The sequence below is a fragment of the Populus alba genome, chromosome 15 (genome assembly GCF_005239225.2).
Source record: "Populus alba chromosome 15, ASM523922v2, whole genome shotgun sequence".
In the NCBI taxonomy this organism is placed as follows: Eukaryota; Viridiplantae; Streptophyta; class Magnoliopsida; order Malpighiales; family Salicaceae; genus Populus; species Populus alba.
The window spans coordinates 11,274,615-11,295,908 of NC_133298.1; positions in this window are offsets into that span (position 1 = coordinate 11,274,615).

Here is a 21,294-nt window from a genome sequence, read left to right on the forward strand (position 1 = left end):
TAAAGAGAGCTTTGAGATGTAAGATTGATGTAAGATTAAACAATAATAAAAACAAATGTCAAGGTTAGAGAATCCACTAATGGTACTTCAAACAAGTGTAGTATAAATAATTAAAGTCCATATTGAGTTTATATTATACTTATTCTTACACCATTAGTGTAACCTTTTCACCTTGACATAATAGATTTAGCTAAACATAATGAAAGAAAGAAACATAAATAAACAAGATAAGAACATAATTATATAAATAAAGGAAAGAAAATGAAAAGCATAAACAAGAGAATAATATAACATCAAATAAAACTTAAACATTACAAAATACAAAGAAAGAGAGCAAGAACATGATCTTGATCTGAACACCAAGATGCCTAAATGCATGGCAAATGCCTCCTTTTATAGGACAAAATTTGGAACTATTGATTTGATGAATAATTGTTGAGTGGGTGGCCACATCTTGACTTGGTGAAAATCCTTATCTTTTTGTCTGAATAAAACGTCATTGCTAACATCAGAAATGGAACCACCTATACACATGAAAGCTTTAGGAAATTCTCTTAGCTTTCTAGGAAAAAAAATTTGAGGTCATTTGGACTTCTAGAACTCGAGATATGGGCTGAACATTGAACAGTGTTCGGGCTGCAAGACAGATTCGGACTTCTCTATTGTTGCTATAATTTGGACTTGAAAACAGCTTTTTTAAATCTTGGACTCCACATGAAAGTTGTAGGCCTATGTCTTACCTAATCTATGTAAAACATTGAGGTCATTTGGACATCTAGAACTCGAGATATGACCCAATTACCAAACAATGTTCTAGTTTGGACTGCACCAACACTTTTTTCTAAGCTTCACCCTCTCTTTATCTTCACAATTTCAGTAGTTGAATTCATCAATCAATCCTTTGATTTATGTGATAGGCTTGCATTTAAGATGAACATTTACCATATATTAAGGCATTTTATAGTATCAGACTTGTTATTATAAAACATGCTTTAGTTAAGGAGTTATTGATACTTCAAGTGCAAAATGATGATATAAAACCTTGATAAACATCCACTTTTAAGTACTAATTACACCCCCCAATCAGCTTATTACTAATCCCTAGTAATCAAAGCGTTAAAATAAAAAAACAATTTGCAAGTTCCACAAAGCAAGGCATTCATCATTCAATTTCCATTAATCTATCCAGATAAACAAACTCTCATTAAATTATATTCCTGCTTCATATTTCTTAAACAAGATTTTAATAAACCTTCTTTTTATGTGCTCAATGTATGAAAACATAAATGATGGGACTTTTGTTGAAGAAAACAATATTATGTTTGAATGTTTAAGGTTAACTTCCTTGGGTTGGGATTATTATTATTATTTCTTTTTTTTCTTTTTTATTTATTTATTTATATACACATATAACTTAAAACACAATATATCTTTAACCCATGTAACAGGTTTTAGGCTAATGACTCCCAGACCAGCTGGTCTTAGGGCATTAAGTGTTGAGACACCCTTACGAGCTTAGCAACTCGGGTTGCAGATACTGATATATAGATAGTACAATGTTTGATTCCCTTAAGCTTTTCTCTTTAACCCATGTAACAAGTTTTGGGCCAATAACTCCCAAGTCAGTTGACTTTAGGGTATTAGGTGTTAAAACACCCCTTCATGCTTAATTGCTTAGGTTAGGGAGGCTACGAAACCAAACTTATCTATGTTTTTATTATCATCAATACTATCAATTTTATTTTTTTTGCAAATTATATACTATCCCTTCCTTAGTTGTTACCTTCAACAAAAGAACATAAATAATGTAATAATCCAATGTGCAACCTACAATCATATGTTAAAGTATGTGTGTGAAAATGAAGGTTTAAGAATACTTGTTAAATGAGTATATGAGTAGAATCAAGTGATAACAATGCGAGAGTTGGTAAACCTGAATATTTCAAGAAGTATTATGATAGACCTTGGTAATGATACATACTAAGATGCGTCTCAAGAGTCAATAAAATTTCCTCCTTACTCTGCCATCCTAATAAAGACACTTACTAAGATGCGTCTCAAGAGTTAATAAAACTGACTCCTTACTCTGCCATCCTAATAACAATTTTGTCAAATGGTTTTAATAATAGCAAAAACAATTAGTAAGTTTTTTTTTTAACTACTACCCTCTCCCCCCAACCAAAACGAAACATTGTCCTCAATATCCTAAGGTAGAAAGATAGAGTATAGAAGACATCACCTGAAATAGCGAATAATGACAAACCTGAAACACACTTAAATAAATATAAGAAGTAACAAAACAAAATAATATGCTATTAATAAAACCAAAAGACACAAGGTTTCACCCATGAAGGATCAAATCTAATCTAAGCTTTTTACAGCTTTCCTTAATTGACCAATTTTGGCGACTTATGCAGGGATCAATAACAGGGATGAAAGATTGTAGTTGATCAATCAATTGTTCAGCAATAGCAGCAGAGATTATGATTTGTCGTGCTGAAGATGTTAGAAATTCCTGTTCCACAGCTTGATCAAGGAAAGAGAACAACTTATCATAAAAACCATTAACATGTAACAAACCTATAGGTTTATGGTGAATGTGCAGTTGGGCTCAAAAGAAAATATAAAAGATCTCTTCCAATGTGCCCACACCACCTGGTAAGGCAATGAAGGCATCAACATGGTTAAATATGGCATTCAATCGATCAGACATTGTGGGGATCTGTAGTTCCTCTCCAATTATTTTTCCAACGATGTCCCTATTTGTTAAAGCTTTGGGGACAACCCCCAAAACTTAACTACCTCTTAAAAATACAGCTATTGACACACACCCCATTAACCCAAGGCTGCCTCCCCCATACACTAAATGAATCTTTCTCTCAGCTAGTACTCGACCAAGATGATTTGCTGATTCTAAAAACTCATTTTCTTTCCCAGGACTGGATCCACCGAAAACATAAATATTTCTTATATGATGACTTGAGGAACCTGCCATTTCTACACACTTCTATATTTGATGAATGTATAGGTTGAGTATAAATGAAGGGAAGGAAGAGAAGAATTTATAGATGAGAAATTGAAAATGCAATCATACCACTTATATATAGGCCAGTTGTAGTCTCACACTCTCTCTGACACTCTCTCTCTGTCTATTTATTTATTCTGAAAAGGCATGTATGTACAGGTAGTTGTGATTGTGGCTCACATCTTTCCTTGGTTTTACGTCCAATAACAGCTTAAACGCCCTCTATGGGTTGGGGATAGGCTTCCAATCCAGTTTTTTTTTTTTTTTGGTAAGCTGACTTATGTATTAAAAAGAAAATGATACAAAGAATATAATGGGCATACCCAAGATTTACAATGAGGACAGAAACGAAAACCAACAAATGGCTACAGGCTAGCCACAACAAAACAAAAACTTGGACCAACTAGATATGCTAGGGGTACAAAAACAACCAGCTAAACATCAAATTAAGAGTCCATGTTATTGACCCTCCAAAGTCTTTGGATCCTTATGTTTTCATCTGTTTGTTGAACATTCCTCATCAAAACAAGCTTATCGCGAATGATACATTCGATTTGATCAAAAACCAAATTCGAAGCTTTAGACACATCTGCAAAGATCCTTGCATTCCGTTCTTGCCAGTTTTCTTAAAAACTAGCAAATAGGATCTTTTTTAGTCAGATTCCCAAGACTAAGTCAAGAATTTTCTTTATGGAATTATAGGCATAAATCATGAATTGCATGATGCACATCTCCACTAGGATGCGTCTTAAGGGTCAACAGAAGATTATCTAAAGACCCTTTACTCAGGCCATCCTTAATGAATTGTATTTTATCTTCACCGTTTATAGATACCATTCCTAAAGAATGACATGTTGCATTACAAGTCCATCTAGCACATCTGTGACAGACTTTCAATCGTTTTGCATGATGTTTCTTTGCAAAAGTGCTTTTACCTGTTCTAGGCATGTGTGAAATGAAAGAATTGAAGGACTCACCTGATAATCAGACCTTTGCTTCAATTAGCCAGAGAATATCTTCAGGAATTCCATGATTCATTAACAACCTCAATCTTGCACACCTAGCACGGTAAATTTTTTTAATCGCATTCGGAGGCAAAGCGGGAAAATACCTTTTCAATTTTTCAAGAGTGCAGTCCATTTTCAAAAGAGAATTGGAGAAGAGATTCAAAGAAGGGAGAAAGAGCAAAGAATCGTACAAATATATACAAATATCAATTATTATGGGAAATTGAAAGAACCGACTTAAGTCACGGAGTATTGTTATCTGCCATTTGACCGGGGTGAGAGAGAGACTAGCAAAACAAAAGTTACACCAAAACAAAACACAAAACAATGTGAGAAAAAGAATCAATCTTTATATACAGGATCACTCAATTCAATAAAGTCATTTTCAACTGAAAAATTATCAAAATAAACTTTCAAACGATGCTCATTTACCTTGAAAACATTGTCATTCTTTGGATTCTCGATATCACAAGCCCCATATGGATACACATGTTTCAGAATAAAAGGACCACTCCATCTTGATCTTAGTTTTCCAGAAAATAAATGGAGTTGAGAATTATAAAGCAAGACTTTTTGACCAACATTGATTGTTTTTCTCAGTATTTTCTTGTCATGAAACTCTTTGATTCTTGCTTTATGAATTCTTGAATTGTCATATGCATCATTTCTTATTTCCTCAAGATCATTTATTTGCAATTTTCACAACTGACTAGCATCATCAAGGTTTGAATTGAAAGCTTTAATAGCTCAATAAGCTTTATGTTCAATTTCCACAAGCAAGTGACAAGGTTTTCCATAGACTAGTCTATAAGGTGACATACCTAATGATGTTTTATAAGTAGTTCGATAAGCCCAAAGTTCATCATTAAATCTTAAAGACCAGTCTTTCCTATTAGGGTTCGCTGTTTTCTCAAAGATCTGTTTTATCTCCCTATTAGCAAGCTCTGCTTGGCCACTTGTCTAAGGGTGATAAGGGATAGCAACTTTGTGTGTGATTCCATATTTCTTCATTAAAGAATCAAATGGCTTGTTGCAGAAATGTGTTCCACCATCACTTATCATGGCTCGAGGGATTCCAAATCGACTCAAAATATTGTCTTTCAAAACTTTATCACTATTTTGTGATCATTGTTTTGACTTGGAATTGCCTCTATCCATTTTGAAATATAATCTACTACGACTAATATGTACACGAAACCAAATGATGGAGGAAATGGACCCATGAAATCTATACCCCAACAATCAAAGATCTTAATGACAAGAATAGGATTTAAAGGCATCATATGACTTTTTGAAATAGATCCCAACTTTTGATAATTTTCACAAGTCTTGCAGAATGCATGTGAGTCCTTGAATATGGTGGGCTAGTAAAATCAACTTTGTAAGATTTTTGCAGTTGTCTTTTTTGACGAGAAATAACCCCCACATGCCTCAGAATAACAAAATTTAATGACACTACTTACCTCATTTTTAGGAATGCATCTTCAAAATATTTGATCAGGACAATATTTAAATAAATACGGGTCATCCCAATAAAAGTTCTTCACTTCGTTCAAGAACTTTCTTTTGTCTTGGGTACTCCAATGAGCCAACAATTGTCCTCAAACAAGAAAATTAACAATATTAGCAAACCAAGGCATCGTAGAAACAGAAAGTAAAGATTCATCGGGAAAGTAGTCATCGATTGGTGTGATGTCAGATTTCGAATATGTTGTCAATCTTGACAAATGATCTGCGACAACATTTTCAGTGCCTTTCTTATCTTTGATTATGATATCAAATTCTTAAAGTAACAAAATCCACCGCACCAATCTAGCCTTAGAAACTTTCTTAGAAAGAAGATATTTCAATGCTGCATGATCACTAAAAACAACAACAGGTGAGCTAACAAGATAAGACCGGAATTTATCACATGCAAATAATACTGCAAGTAATTCTTTTTTAATGGTGGTGTAATTCATTTGAGCACTATTTAAAGTTTTGCTTGCATAGTAAATCACATAAGGTTTCTTATCTTTTCTTTATCCCAAGACAGCACCCACGACATAATCACTAGCATCACGCATTATTTCAAATGGTAATGACCAATCAGGAGGTTGAATGATAGGAGCAGAAGTAAGCAAGTTTTTAAGTTTAACAAAGGCTTCTTCACAATGTTTAGTCCATTCAAAAATATTATCCTTTATTAGAAGGTTACTCAAGGGCTTATATATTACATTAAAATCTTTGATGAACCTTCTGTAAAAACCAGCATGTCCTAAGAATGATCTAACATCTTTAACAGATTTTAGTGTTGGTAAGTTGGCAATTAACTCGATTTTAGATTTATCAACCTCAATTTCTTTCGATGAAACAATGTGACCAAGTACAATGCCGTTTGTTACCATAAAGTGACATTTTTCCCAATTCAATACAAGATTCTTCTCTTTACACCTGCTCAAAACCTTTTCTAAGTTAGTCAAACAATCATCAAATGAATCACCAAAAAAAAAAATCATCCATAAAAATCTCAAGAAAATGTTCAACCATATCACTGAATATGCTAAGCATACATCTTTGAAACGTGGCTGGTGCATTACATAATCCAAAAGGCATCCTTTGATATGCAAAAGTACCAAATAGACATGTGAAAGTAGTCTTCTCTTGATCTTCCAATGCAATTTCAATTTAATTGTAACCTGAATAGCCATCTAGGAAACAATAAAATTTATGACCTGCAACTTTTTCTAGGATTTGATCCATGAAAAGTAAATGAAAATGATCTTTTCTAGTCATTGAATTAAGTTTCCTATAGTCAATGCACATACGCCAACCAGTAACAGTCATAGTTAGAATTAACTCATTTTTCTCATTTGTTATTACATGACTCTAGACTTTTTAGGTACCACTTGGGTAGGACTTACCCATTTGCTGTCAGAAATAAGATAAATGATTCCATTATCTAGAAGCTTAATGACTTCATTTTTCACTACTTCTTTCATATTAGGATTAAGCCTTCATTGCATTTCTCTAGAGGATTTAGCATTTTCCTCCAAATAAATCCTGTGTGTGCAAATCAAAGAGCTAATTCCTTTTATGTCATCTATGGTCCATCCTAATGCATTTTTGTGCATTTTTAGAGTCTGTAATAACTTACCTTCTTGTTGTACATTAAGTTTGGAAGAGATTATTACCGGAAAAGTTTTATTTTCTCCCAAAAATGAGTATTTGAGATTAAATGGTAACGACTTTAATCAGATTTTAGTGGTTGAACACTTGAAGATATAGACTCAATTGATCGTGGTGGCAATTCTTCAATTTGTGGTCTCCAAATACATGCCTTTGATTCTTCCTGAAAATTAATCATTTGCAAATCATCAGATTCATCAATCTCAGTTTCATTGGAAGTGGTTTGAAATTGATCATGAACTAATTTTTCAATAAAGTCCTATTCCTGTAAATCATTATCATCTCTAGGTTGCTTGTAAATGTTGAAAATATTCATCTCCAATGTCATGTTTCCAAATGATAGCTTTATCAGTCCATTCCTACAATTAATCAATGCATTAGAAGTGGCAAGAAATGGACGTCCTAAAATGACAAGAATTGAATTACATGCTTCAACAGGTTGTGTATCCAAGATAATAAAATCTACAGGGTAAATGAATTTATCAACTTGTACTAACACATCCTCAACTATTCCTTTAGGCACTTTTATAGATCTATCAGCAAGTAAAAGAGTTACAGAGGTTGGTTTTAATCCACCTAGATTGAGACTTTGAAAGATTAAATATGGAAGTAAATTCACACTAGCTCCAAGATCAAGTAAGGCTCTATTAATTTTATGTTCTCCAATAAAGTAAGAAATTGTAGGACAAGCAGGGTCTTTATATTTCAAAGTATTATTGTTCTGAAGAATGGCACTTACTTTTTCGGCTAAAAAGGCTTTCTTTTTCACATTTAGTTTTCTCTTCATAGTGCACAGATCTTTCAAAAAGTTAGCATAGGAAGGAACCTATTTAATAGCATCCAACAAAGGTATATTAATCCTTACCTGTTTGAAAGTTTCAAAGATTTCAGAGTTGTGATTGATTTTCCTTTGTTTGGTCATGGCACGAGGAAATGAAAGTGCTGGCAGGGAGTCAGCTTTTTCTTTGCAATGTTCAGGTTCAACCCCTTCCTTACCCTTAGAGATAGACTCATCATCTTTCTCACAAGGTTCAAGAATGAGTTTTTCAATAACCTTACCACTACGAAGAGTGATGACTGATTTGACTTGATCCATGTGTTGGCTTCCAGAACTATTTGCATTTGCATTGTATTGCCCTTTTGGATTTTGTTGTGGTTGAGATGGAAACTTACCTTTCTCTTGGAAACTAAGAGCAAATGTTAACTTTGCAAGAGTATCTTTAAAATCTGTCATGCCTTGAGCAAGTTGAGTGTTTATTGCCTCTTGCTTTTCAATGAATGCATGCAATGTTTCCTCAAGATTTCTTCTAGGAGGTGGAGCATAAGGAGGTGCATATCCATGAGAATTTTGGGAATTATGGTGTGCTTAAAAGGGTGGCTGTGAAGTTTCTGCATTGTTGCTATCACTCTTCCAACTGAAATTTAGGTGATATCTCCAACCATGGTTATATGTTTGTGAGTATGGGTTATGGTTAGGCTTTTGAAAACTGTTTAAAGCATGGGCTTGTTTATGGAGGCATTCCCTAAATGAAGGCAAAGTTGGACAATCATTTGTTGAGTGTTCATTGGTTTCATAGATTTGACACACAATGTCTTGAATAGATTTTAATTGACCACTCCTTTTCAATTCAAGTGCTTCGATTTTTCTAGCTAAAGATGCAAACTTGGCTTAGAGGTCATGATCTTCCTTAAGGTTGTGCATACCTCCACTAAATGTATGAGGTTGAGTTTTACTTGGTGCCTCATAAGTACCTGTGGTGTCCCAATTTTGAGCATTTTCGGCTAACAAGTCTAGGTACTCCATTGCTTCATTAGGCTCTTTATCTTCAAAAGTTCCATTGCACATCAATTCAACCATTTCCTATCTCTAGGTGTTAAACCTTCATAAAAATATGAAACAAATCTCCATGTTTCAAAACCATGATGAGGGCAAGGATTAAACAAGTCTCGATACCTATCCCGACATTGGTAAAATGTTTCTCCTAGCTTTTGAGTGAAAGTGATGATTTGTCTTTTGAAAGATTTTGTTCTGTGAGACAGAAAAAAACTTCTTTAAAAATTGTTATAGCATTTCATCCCAAGCACGGATAGATCCTGGTCTCAAATTTTATAGCCATGTTTTAGCTTTATCTTTTAATGAAAAAGAAAAAAAGCTTTAATCTAATGGTGTTCATGCTACAATTTGAGTCATTATAGGTATTACAGACCTCCTCAAATTTCCTTAAATGCAAGTATGGATTTTCTAGGTCTAAACCATGAAAAGAAGGTAAAAGTTGAATAATGTCTAGCTTAAAATTAAAATGGGATGCATCAGGAGGGAAAACTATGCATAAGGGTGCACTTGTTCTTGTGGGATTCATGTGGTCTCTAAGTGTTCTCATACGGTTATTCTCATTATGAAGTGATTGATTATCTTCTTCAACCATATTTTCTGAAAATGATGAGGATACCTTACAAAGTCTACCACTTAATATAAGTGACCAAACTCTCATGCACGTGTAAGAAGAGAATAAAAGGAAGAAAAGAAAAGAGAAGAACAAGAAATAAAAAAAAGAAAAAAGAAACAAAAGTTAGATAAAATGAAAAGTGAAAAGAGAAAATAAAATAAATATTATAATTTATACAAGAATTTACCTCCCCGGTAACGACGCCAAAAACTTGACACGACCAAAAGCTTGATGTCTTCTCCCAAGTGCAGGAGTGTCGAAGTAATAAATAACCCGGCAAGAACGAGGTCGAACCACAGGGAGGTTAACTATATAAATTATAAATAACAACAACACCACAACAACAACAACAACAACAATAATAATAATTAGTAGTAGTAGTAGTAATAATAATAGTAGTAGTAGTAGTAGTAGTAGTAGTAGTAATACTAATATTAATAATAACAATAATATTAATAATGGTAGTAGTAGTAGTAGTAATGATATTAATAATAGTAATAGTAGTAATAAAGAGAGCTTTGAGATGTAAGATTGATGTAATGATTAAACAATAATAAAAACAAATGTCAAGGTTAGAGGATCCACTAATGGTACTTCAAACAAGTATAGTATAAACTCTTATTACTCAACTGGAAACCACACACAAAGGAAGTTCTAATCAGATTATAATTGTTAACATGATTACATTAATTATCTTATTCGAGTAATGCCAATACTTGTAAATATTATTAGGTATTCATAGTGATAACTTATGTTAACAATAAATCAAGTTCCTTTCATAGAATCAAGGTATTAAGAGTGAGCAAGATAATAAATATAAAACATGTTAGTATCAAGCATTAAAGTCCATATTGAGTTTATACTATACTTATTCTTACACCATTAGTGTAACCTTTTCACCTTGACATAATAGATTTAGCTAAACATAATGAAAGAAAGAAACATAAATAAACAAGATAAGAACATAATTATATAAATAAAAGAAAGGAAAGGAAAGGAAAAGCATAAAAAAGAGATCAATATAACATCAAATAAAACATAAATATTACAAAATACAAAGAAAGAGAGCAAGAGCATGATTTTGATCTGAACACCAAGATGCCTAAATGCATGGCAAATGCCTCCTTTTATAGGCAAAAATTTGGAACTATTGATTTGATGAATAATTGTTGAGTAGGTGGCCACATCTTGACTTGGTGAAAATACTTATCTTTTTGTCTGAATAAAACGTCATTGCTAACATTAGAAATGGAGCCACCAGTACCCATGAAAGTTCTAGGAAATTTCTTAGCTTTTCAGGAAAAAAAATTTGAGGTCATTTGGACTTCTAGAACTTGAGATATGGGCTGAACACTTAACAGTGTTCGGGCTGCAGGACAGATTCAGACTTCTCTATTGTTGCTATAATATGGACTTGAAAATGACCTTTTTAAATCTTGGACTCCACATGAAAGTTGTAGGCCTATATCTTACCTAATCTGTGTAAAAAATTGAGGTCATTTAGACATTTAGAACTCGAGATATGACCCAATTACCAAACAGTGTTCCAGTTTGGACTGCACCAATATCTTTTTTCTAAGCTTCACCCTCTCTTTATCTTCATAATTTCAGTAGTTGAATTCATCAATCAGTCCTTTGATTTATGTGATAGGCCTGCATTTAAGATGAACATTTACCATATATTAAGGCATTTTATAGTATCAGACTTGTTATTATAAAGCATGCTTTAGTTAAGGAGTTATTGATACTTCAAGTGCAAAATGATAATATAAAACCTTGATAAACATCCATTTTTAAGTACTAATCACTAATGGCTTACAAAAAATTAAAAAAAAAATCCATTCATTTTGGTTATGAAAAAACTGAGTTGTTACAATATTTCCCTATTAGCATTTATTTATAGTTAAGTTCTTGTGGAATGAACATGATGGAATTATCAAAATAATGAAAAATGTATATACAACGTTGGGATTGACTTGTGGTTGAAATGAAATGAAATAAAGTCTAATACAAATGGACTATATTGTGATAATGATTGTGAAATGGATGAGATAGCCAATAACTTGGTATGTTCATTTATAAAGGAAACTCTATCAAATTTCAATAGAATAGATTATAAATAAAGGAGCATGATTATGTGTATAAATAGACATAAAAAAAAAAAATTTGGCCATGACTAGGACAATTACTAGTTGTACTTAAGAGGTTTAGAGTCATTATGATAACAAATGAGAAAAATGAGTTAATTCCAACTAAGACTATTACTAGTTGGTGCATGTGCATTGACTATAGAAAATTTAATTCAATGACTAGAAAAGATCATTTTCCTTTATCTCTCATGAATCAAATCCAAAAACAAGTTGCAGGTCATGAATTTTATTGTTTCTTAGATGGTTATTTAAGTTACAACCAAATTGAAATTGCATTTGAAAATCAAGAGAAAAATATTTTCACATGTCCATTTGGTACTTTTAGATATCAAAGGATGCCTTCTAGATTATGTAATGCACTAGCCATGTTTCAAAGATGCATGCTTAGCATATTTAGTGATATAGTTGAACGTTTTCTTGAGATTTTCATGGATAATTTCTTTTTTTTTTTGGTGATTCATTTAATAATTGTTTAACAAACTTGGAAAACGTTTTAAGCAGGTATGAAAAGAAGAATCTTATGTTGAATTGGGAACAATGTCATTTCATGGTAACAAATGGTATTGTACTTGATCATATTGTTTCATAAATAGAAATTGAGGTTGACAAGTCTAAAATTGAGATAATTTCCAACTTGCCAACATCAAAATATGTTAAAGATATTAGATCATTCTTTGAACATGCTAGTTTTATAGGAGCTTTATGAAAGATTTAAGTGCAAAATCCAAGTCATTGTGTAACCTCTTAACAAAAGATATATAATGTTTCTGAATGGACTGAAGATTATGAAGAAACCTTTGTTAAACTTAAGAACTTGCTTACTTATTCTCTTGTCATTCAATCTCCTAATTGATCATTACCTTTTGAAATTTTATGCGATGCTAGTGATTATGCTGTGAGTGTTGTCTTAGGATAAAGAAAATGTAACGACATAAAATTTTCATGTAACTTTTGTATTTCTAATCATCATGTTTGAGTATAATAGGGTTTTTTTTTTGTTTTTTGCAATGTGGCTAACAAAAAAATCCATTATTAATCCTTTGGTTTACCAAATTTACAGCAGAGTTTCCCCTAAAATTTATACATTTCTTGAGTTCTTTTTTTTATCTTCCTAGGTAATACAATATGAAATAACTATATTACGTATACACAATAGCCTTCACCACCCATCATCTCAATTATTTCTCCATTTGATTCTTTCACATTGCTTCTCATAATTCATCTTATATTCTTTTCATTTTCCATTTACTTAAAACAAACGTGAAATGAATGCACACACACATATAACGAAAGAGATTCAATAACCAAATACTAGAAATACAATCATACCATTTAGTACATTTCAAGCTAAAGTTATTAACACTAGAAGTATTTATAGTGTAAACACCAAAACAAAAAGGGAAATTAAAGCTAGAAATGACTCCACCACCACTATCAATTTTTGAAATCAGCAACAACACAGTTCTTCGGTACTGATTTCTGAATCGGTAGTGACATAGTTTTTGCTACCGATTTTGGAATCGATAGTGATATTGTAAAACCTAACAAAAGTTAGTGTTAGATCAACCAGCCAGAGATAACCTTAAAGAGGGATAAGGATAACTTTGGTCCAGTACCCAAACACCTTAGCATATTTATAGGGACTATAAATACAAGAAGAAAGAAAGGGTGACTCTTCCTCTTCCCCAAAAATAGTTGCAGCCATTGTTGCAACTGAACCTCTCCCCCCCCAAGAAAAGCTAACTAGACCACTTACATGCAAACTCTCTTGAGTAAAGAGTGAGTAGAGAGTTGAGAAGAAGAGAGAAGGTGACCCTCCTTTTCCCAAAACTAACCCCAATAGCTATAGCAAACCCTTCCCTCTGTTTAGAGAAAAACACACAATATAGCTGCATGTATTCCTCTTGAACTCCTCTTGAACCCTAAAGAGGAAATGAGAGTTAATGAGTGCCGAATATGGCTAAAACCATGACAAAAGAGGATGTGTAACAGGTCGGCTGGTACAATTAGAGAAAAAGGGAAGGAAAACCAAAACCAGAGAGGAAGAAGAAGCAGAAAAACATGAGTCTAGGCTAGAAAAACTTGTTAAATTTCTTCCTAAAACTACTAAAAACAGTAAGGTATGAACCAAATCTTCTCTTCACCTGTTCTTGAGCCTCGGAACAAAAGGGGAGAAGAAAAACCATGAGGGATTGGCCAAGATTTTAAACTAGCTGCCAAGGGAAAAAAACTAAACTAAAAAGAAAGACAATAATAGGGCTAAATGAGGGACTTATAACTAGAATATACAGTATGAGGGGATGGATGATTTTATAGATGCAAATCTAGTTAGTTGGCCAGCCATAATGGTGGTTAGACAGACCATGAGTTTGGGTGACCAAATGCTTGAGGGATGACCTTTCTAAAAAAAAAATCATACATACAAATGATGTAATTTTTGTAATAAATCTTTGACAAAATTATATGGAAATGTGCTAATGTATAAATGTAATGTTGGAACTGAAATGCGTGTTCATGCTTGAAAATGTGTGATTCTGCTGGGTTCTAAAAACAAAGGTAATGCTGGAACTGAAATGTATGTGTGCCCAAAATTGGGTTGTCTTGCTATCAAAATTGTGTTTTCCACAATGAATCAGTGTTCGTTGTTGAAATTATGTTATTTGCAGCGAACTAGTGTTTGCTACCAAAATTGTGTTGTTTGCAGTGAATCAGTGTTCATTACCGAATTGTGTTGTCTGTGGCTAACTAGTGGTCGTTGCTGAAATTGTATTGTCTATAGCGAAGTAGCGTTCACTGTCGAAATTGTAATGTCTGCAGCGAACTAGCGTTCACAACTAAAATTGTGTTGTTTGCAGTGAATCAATGTTCACTATTGAAATTATGTTGTCTATAATGAACTAGTGTTCACTACCAAAATTTTATCGTTTGTAGTGAACCAGTGTTCATTGCTAAATTATGTTGTTCACAGTGAATCAGTGTTCGTTGCCGAATTGTGTTGTCTCCAACGAATCAGTTTCACTGATGAATTTTATTGTTTGCAACAAATCAAGTTTCATTATCGAATTATGTTGTCCATAGTAAATCAATGTTTGTTGCCTAATTATGGTGTCTGCAGCGAATCCGTTTTCACTATCGAATTGGAGTTTCGCTAGCGAATCAGTTCACTGATGATTCTGTGTTTCAGCGAATTAGTCTGTTAACGAATCTGTGTCACTAGCGAACCAACTTTCGCTAACTAACTTCTGCAGCAAAGTTACGTATTTGAATGGGTCCAATGATTAAAATGATTGCATTATGTGGTTGTAATATGTGGAACACTTGAATATGAACTTGTGTATGTTTGAGATATGTATGGTGAAGAGTTGTGCAATTACTGAATACGAATGTATTGATTTGTGGCCATCGTTATTTTAGGTGGAGCAACTGGGATTGAACCTTCATCAGGACAAGGACACCCCACGGGTGGAACAAGTAGGTGATTTCCACCCCTTTTAGCATAACATGAGTTTCTAAAGTTAATTTATTACGAAGGATTTATTGTTGTGCTATATGGAATGCTAAACTGTCATGAATGATCGTATGAGTATTATAAAGGATTTGTTATTGTATTGTACTGAACATTAACTATCACGAATAGTTGTATGAGTACTACGAAGGATCTGTCATTGTATTATACTGAATTTAAATTATCATGAATGTTTATATGAATATTGCGAAGGAGTTATTGTTGTGTTATGCAAAATGCTAAATCGTTATGAATATTTGTATGAGTATTACGAAGGATCTATTGTTGTATTATACTGAACATTCATTATCACGAATTGTCGTATAAGTATTACGAAGGATCTATCATTGTATTATACCGAATGTTAATTGTCATGAATGTTTGTATAAGTATTGCAAAGGATTTAATGTTGTGTTAGAATGCTAAATTGTTATGGAATGCTTGTTTGAGTGTTATAAGGAAACTATTGTTATGTTATACTGAACGCCAAACTATTACAGAACGTCTGTACAAGTATTACAAAGGGTCTTTTATTATATTATAGTGAATGTCAAATTGTTATGAATCATTTGAATTAGTAATACAAATGATATATTATCATGTTTTAGTGATTTCATAAACTGCCTATGGAATGTTTGATTGGTTAGTGATTAGCATCAACTAATGACATCCTAAATGGATGATCGGGATGAACAAATGATTAGCTTCGGCTAATTTGCTGCAGACAACACAATTTTAGCAGCTATATTAATTCGCTGCAAGAACACCATTTAGCAGCGAAACTTGATTCATTGCAGACAACACAATTTCAGTAGCGACTGCTATTTCGTTGTAGACAACATAAAATTTTGGTAGCAAATGTTGATTCACTGTAGACAACAAAAATTTCAACAGCGAATATTGATTCGCTGCAGACAACAAAATTTCAACAGTGAATGTTAGCAGTGAACGCTAATTCACTGTAGACAACACTATTTTGGCAGCAAACGCTAATTCACTGCAAACAACACAATTTGCAGCGAAAACTTATTCGCTACAAGAACATCATTCGACAACAAAACTCGATTCGCTGTAGACACTACCATTCGACAGCGAAAACTAATTCGCTGCCGACACCACAATTTGTTCTTTGGATCCAACAAAATCATACAATTTTAGCATAAACACATGCAAATTCAATTCCAACACATACTTTATCATTAGATTCCTGTTTCAGTTGCATCATGCTTTCAAGGTTACAAACACGTACATTTTTTGCACTTAACATCCACCGGCTTATTTTCATACAAGTTCTTTAGCCACATATACATAATTCATGACATTAACACATTTATAATTTTATTTTGGTTTCACATAATTATGCAACTCTAACAAGATCATCATCTTTGCATTTTATCCCTTTAATATATGTTTTGTCCAACCCTCACTATGGACAACCACCTCTCTAAGTTTTTTTGCATTTAAAATTATACATTTCATTTGTTAAATGTTCTGGTATATGATTAGGGGGCATAAAACCATGATAATTTACCCAGAAAATATAGTTTATGAATGTTATATGTGAATGGAAAGGGGTGACGAATCTGGACATGCTCCTTTTCTGACTTTTAATAAGATTTTAGGTAGGAGGATGAGAAAATTAGAATCGGATTCCTTCATAGAAATTGTAGTTTTGGATGTTAGCTAACTAAGAAAATTGGTCTTGCATAATTTGGAGTTGTAGAACTCCAGTTATGGGTCAACAACCGAGACTGGGTCATGATTGACTCTGTAGGGTAGCAAAACTAATTAGTTAATGAGAAATTTTAACTATCTTGAGAGCATAACCGAGTTCTTCTTCCTTTAGAGGACTTGTATCCTCGTTCTTAGCTTTCCAACGAGACCACCTTCACTTGAAACGAAGTTCTAGAAGTTTGGATATAGTTAAAACTTTGAGGAGAGGTCAGAATGCGACCTCTAAAGACAGTAACAATTCATAAACAAAAACAATAATGGTTCAAAACAGTAACAGTTCAAGAAAAAAACGGTTCAAGACAGTAACGGTTCAAAATAGTAACAGTTCAATACAGTAATAGTTCAAATATAAAGAAAAGAATGATAACCACGGTTGGACAAAGAATGACAATATTAATGGGTGTAACGAGAAAAAAAAATGTAAAATATAAAGAAAGGAATGATTAAAAGAAAGACCTATTGGCTATTGATATGGTTAATATAAAATGAATCCATGAATGAGGAAAATTTATGAGATAAACCTGTGATTGCAAGAGGGACCACCGGCGTGGTGCAACAACAGTAGCAAGGAACACGAGTAGAGCTTCTACTGTTGGTAGGTGATCCTCAGCTAAGCTTTCTTGTTAAATTTGAGAATTTAATATGTTAATAATGTGAGATGTGAACTTGCAAATGTTGGATGTTATGTGAAAGGATGGAAGTTGGTGTGAATTTGCCAAGTGATGGGAGAACCATTGATAAAGAAAATATGAGAAGTGTAAGAGTGATTTGATTAGCATACATTTAGTGTATATTAGGGTCTCGGATAAGGGGATCATCGTGATTTTTTACTAGCACACATTTAGTGTATGTTAGGATCTCGAGTAAGGGCATCACCATGATTTTTTACTAGCATACATGTAGTATATGTTAGGATCTCGGGTAAGGGGATCACCATGATATTTTTTACTAGCATACATTTAGCGTATATTAGGATCCAGGTAAGGGGATCATCGTGATTTTTTTTACTAGCATGTATTTAGTGTATGTTAGGATCCCGAATGAGGGGATCACCATGATTTTTACTAGCATACATTGGGTGTATGTCAGGGTCCCGAGTAAGGGATCGCCATACCTTAATGCCAATAGGATGATGATGATACCTATGAAAACAGTATTAGTAATATGTTAGGTGAAATAGTTGCAGTTGGTTTTAATGGAAGTTGCTAATGAGAGAGGAAATATTTTTTAGTAGATGAATGAAAAAAAGTTCTGATGGAAATGGAAAGGGAGAAATGAACAAAACAAGAATACATATGTACCTTTTCAAATAATTAGATATTGGTATTACTGTACTTATTATGATATTCATGTTTTAATAATATGTATTTTGTTTAAGGTCCATCGCATGTGAGGCAGGAGTAGATTTTAACTTTTATTCACCTTTTGTTATGTAGTCTAGGGAGGATGACCTTATATTTTGTAAACATAGAAACATTTGTATAACTTAATTTGTATAATTAATGTTTAAACTTGATTTGATGGATTTAATTCAGTAGTTCATATAATCATGTTCCATGTATGCATATTTATATCTTTTATCCATCCATAATGATAATTGTTGTTCAATGCATAACACAAATGTTGTGGTTAATATGAATAATGATGTTTTTTAGGATTGAGACCTAGGATGATTGTGTTGAATTGAGTTAGGAGATGTGGTATATTAGAAGTGTAAACAGGTTGTATGTCGATAACTTAGGATCTCCCGATATAGAGGAGACTCTGCCGAAATTTTAGTGAAAAGTTTGGTAAATTATAATATGAACAACATGTGTGTGTGTGTGTAAGAAAAATTAATTACTTTATTTATCAGTGAACATGAGATTGTTGTTTTATCACTAGTCATTAAAACATTTGAAGTGTCAAGGTAAGCTAAATAGGCGACATGTCAAGTGGATTGAGTTTATTGAAACTTTCCCATATGTGATTAGTATAAGCAAGGTTAGGAAAATGTGGTTGCAGATGCTTTATCACAAAGGTATGTTCTTCTTAATAATCTGAATACTAAATTGTTAGAATTTGAGTATATTAAAGAATTGTATCTTAATGATAATGATTTTGGTTCTATTTATGATGAGTGCAAAGTTTCGACCAAGAATAGGTTTTTTAGGCATGATGGATTTTTGTTTAAGGAAAATAAATTGTGTGCGCCTAATTGTTCTATATGTGAGTTGTTAGTAAGGGAAGCTCATGAGGGTGGTATAATGGGGCATTTTGGAATTGCTAAGACTTTGGAAGTTTTACGTGAACACTTTTATTAGCCTTACATGAAAAGAGATGTGCAAATAATTTGTGATAGGTGCATAACATGTAGACAAGCTAAGTCTAGAATAATACCTTATAGGTTATACACACATTTACATGTTCCTAAGGAACCTTAGGTTGACAATTTTATGGATTTTATTTTGGGTTTACCTAGGTCTAGGAAAGGAAGAGACTATATTTGTTGTTGTGGATAGATTTTCTAAGATGACACTTTTCATTGCTTGCTATAAAATTGATTATGCAACAAATATAGCTGACCTATTCTTTAGAGAGGTCATTCGGCTACATGGTGTTCCTAGGAGTATTGTGTCAACTTGAAATGTTAAGTTTTAAAGTTACTTTTGAAAGGTTTTGTAGGATAAGTTAGGGACTAAGCTTTTATATTCTACTACTTGTCATCCACAAACAGATGGTCAAACTGAAGTTGTTAACCAAACTTTAACTCAGTTGTTAAGGGATGTCATTCAAAAGAATCTTAAAAATTAGGAAGTTTTTGCCATTTATTGAATTTGCATATAATCGTAGTGTGCATTCTACTACTAATTATTCACCATTTGAGATTGTTTATGGTTTTTATCCTTTGACACCATTAGATTTGATTCCTTTACCTATAGATGAAAGGGGTAGTCTTGATGGTACTAAAAAAGCACAGGTGGTTAAGGATTTACATACAAAGATTCTACAACAAATAGAGAGAAAAAAAAAAAGAACAATATGTACATAAGGATAATAGAGGACGAAAATTGATGAGGTTTGAACCAGGTGATTGGGTTTGAGTACATATGAGGAAGGAAATGTTCCCTGAACAAAAAAGATCAAAGTTGATGCCTCGAGGAGATGGTCCTTTTCAAATCATAGAAATGATTAATGATAATGCCTAAAAAGTGGACCCACCAAGTGAGTATGATGTTAATGTTATATTCAATGTTGCTAATCTTTCTTTGTTTGATGTAGGTGATGATTCGAGGTTGAATTCTGTTAAGGAGAGAGGGGATGATGCGATCTAAGCACCAAAGGATCCATTGGAGGTTCCGGTTGGTCCAGTTACAAGGCTTGGAGCTAAGAGGTTTAAAAGGACTTTCAATGGACTTCTTTAAGATACGTCGGTTAAGGTGGACTTCAAGAGGATATTAAATAATGAGGAGCAAGTTGTGATTAATCTTATTCATGTTTAAGAGGGGCTTGTTGATGGAACCAAGATTGTTACACAAGGATTTAGACAGTTTAACCTTTTGATACCTTTATGATCACAACTAGAGCTACAAGTCGAATTGTGAGGTGATTTTAGTTTTGCTGGAAACTAGACTTCCATATCTTTCAAACGGTATATGGCATGACTTTTAATTTGTTGTGATGAGGGAGAACCATCCGTTTGAAGTTAGGTTTTGTTGCTGCCATACAGAATATATAAATAACTGAACTTGTCTAATTAAATTAGTTGGGCTATTAAACTTTCTTTATTTTATGAGATAACACTTGTTTGGGTTTTAGACTTGTTTATTTTATTTAGTTTAGGCTAGTTTTAGCTTGGATTGATTATTATTTAAATTGGGTTTATATGTGACCCATTAGGGAAACTAAGGTTTTTGGCTTAGAATATAAATACTCTTGAGAATAATTTTCAGCATATTTTTTTTTTGCTAATAATATTCTGATTTTTGCCAACTTTTGGCTGTCAGTCTTAGTTCTTGATTGAACTTTCAACTCTTCAAAGAATTGACTAATCTTTGTTGTGAATTTATACTCATTTTGCTGTCTCTAAATGTAGGCGTTGTGATTGAGTTGATTTATAGTCTTGTTGTCTTGGAGCATCTCTTCCATTGTGATAAACTCATCCTAATTTCAGCAAACTTGGGTTAGATAGATCTTGGGTTCGCGAGTTCTGTTCAATTCCATTAGGATTCGTATAAGAAGATATAGTAATTTAAACATAAAATAAAAATATTTAGAG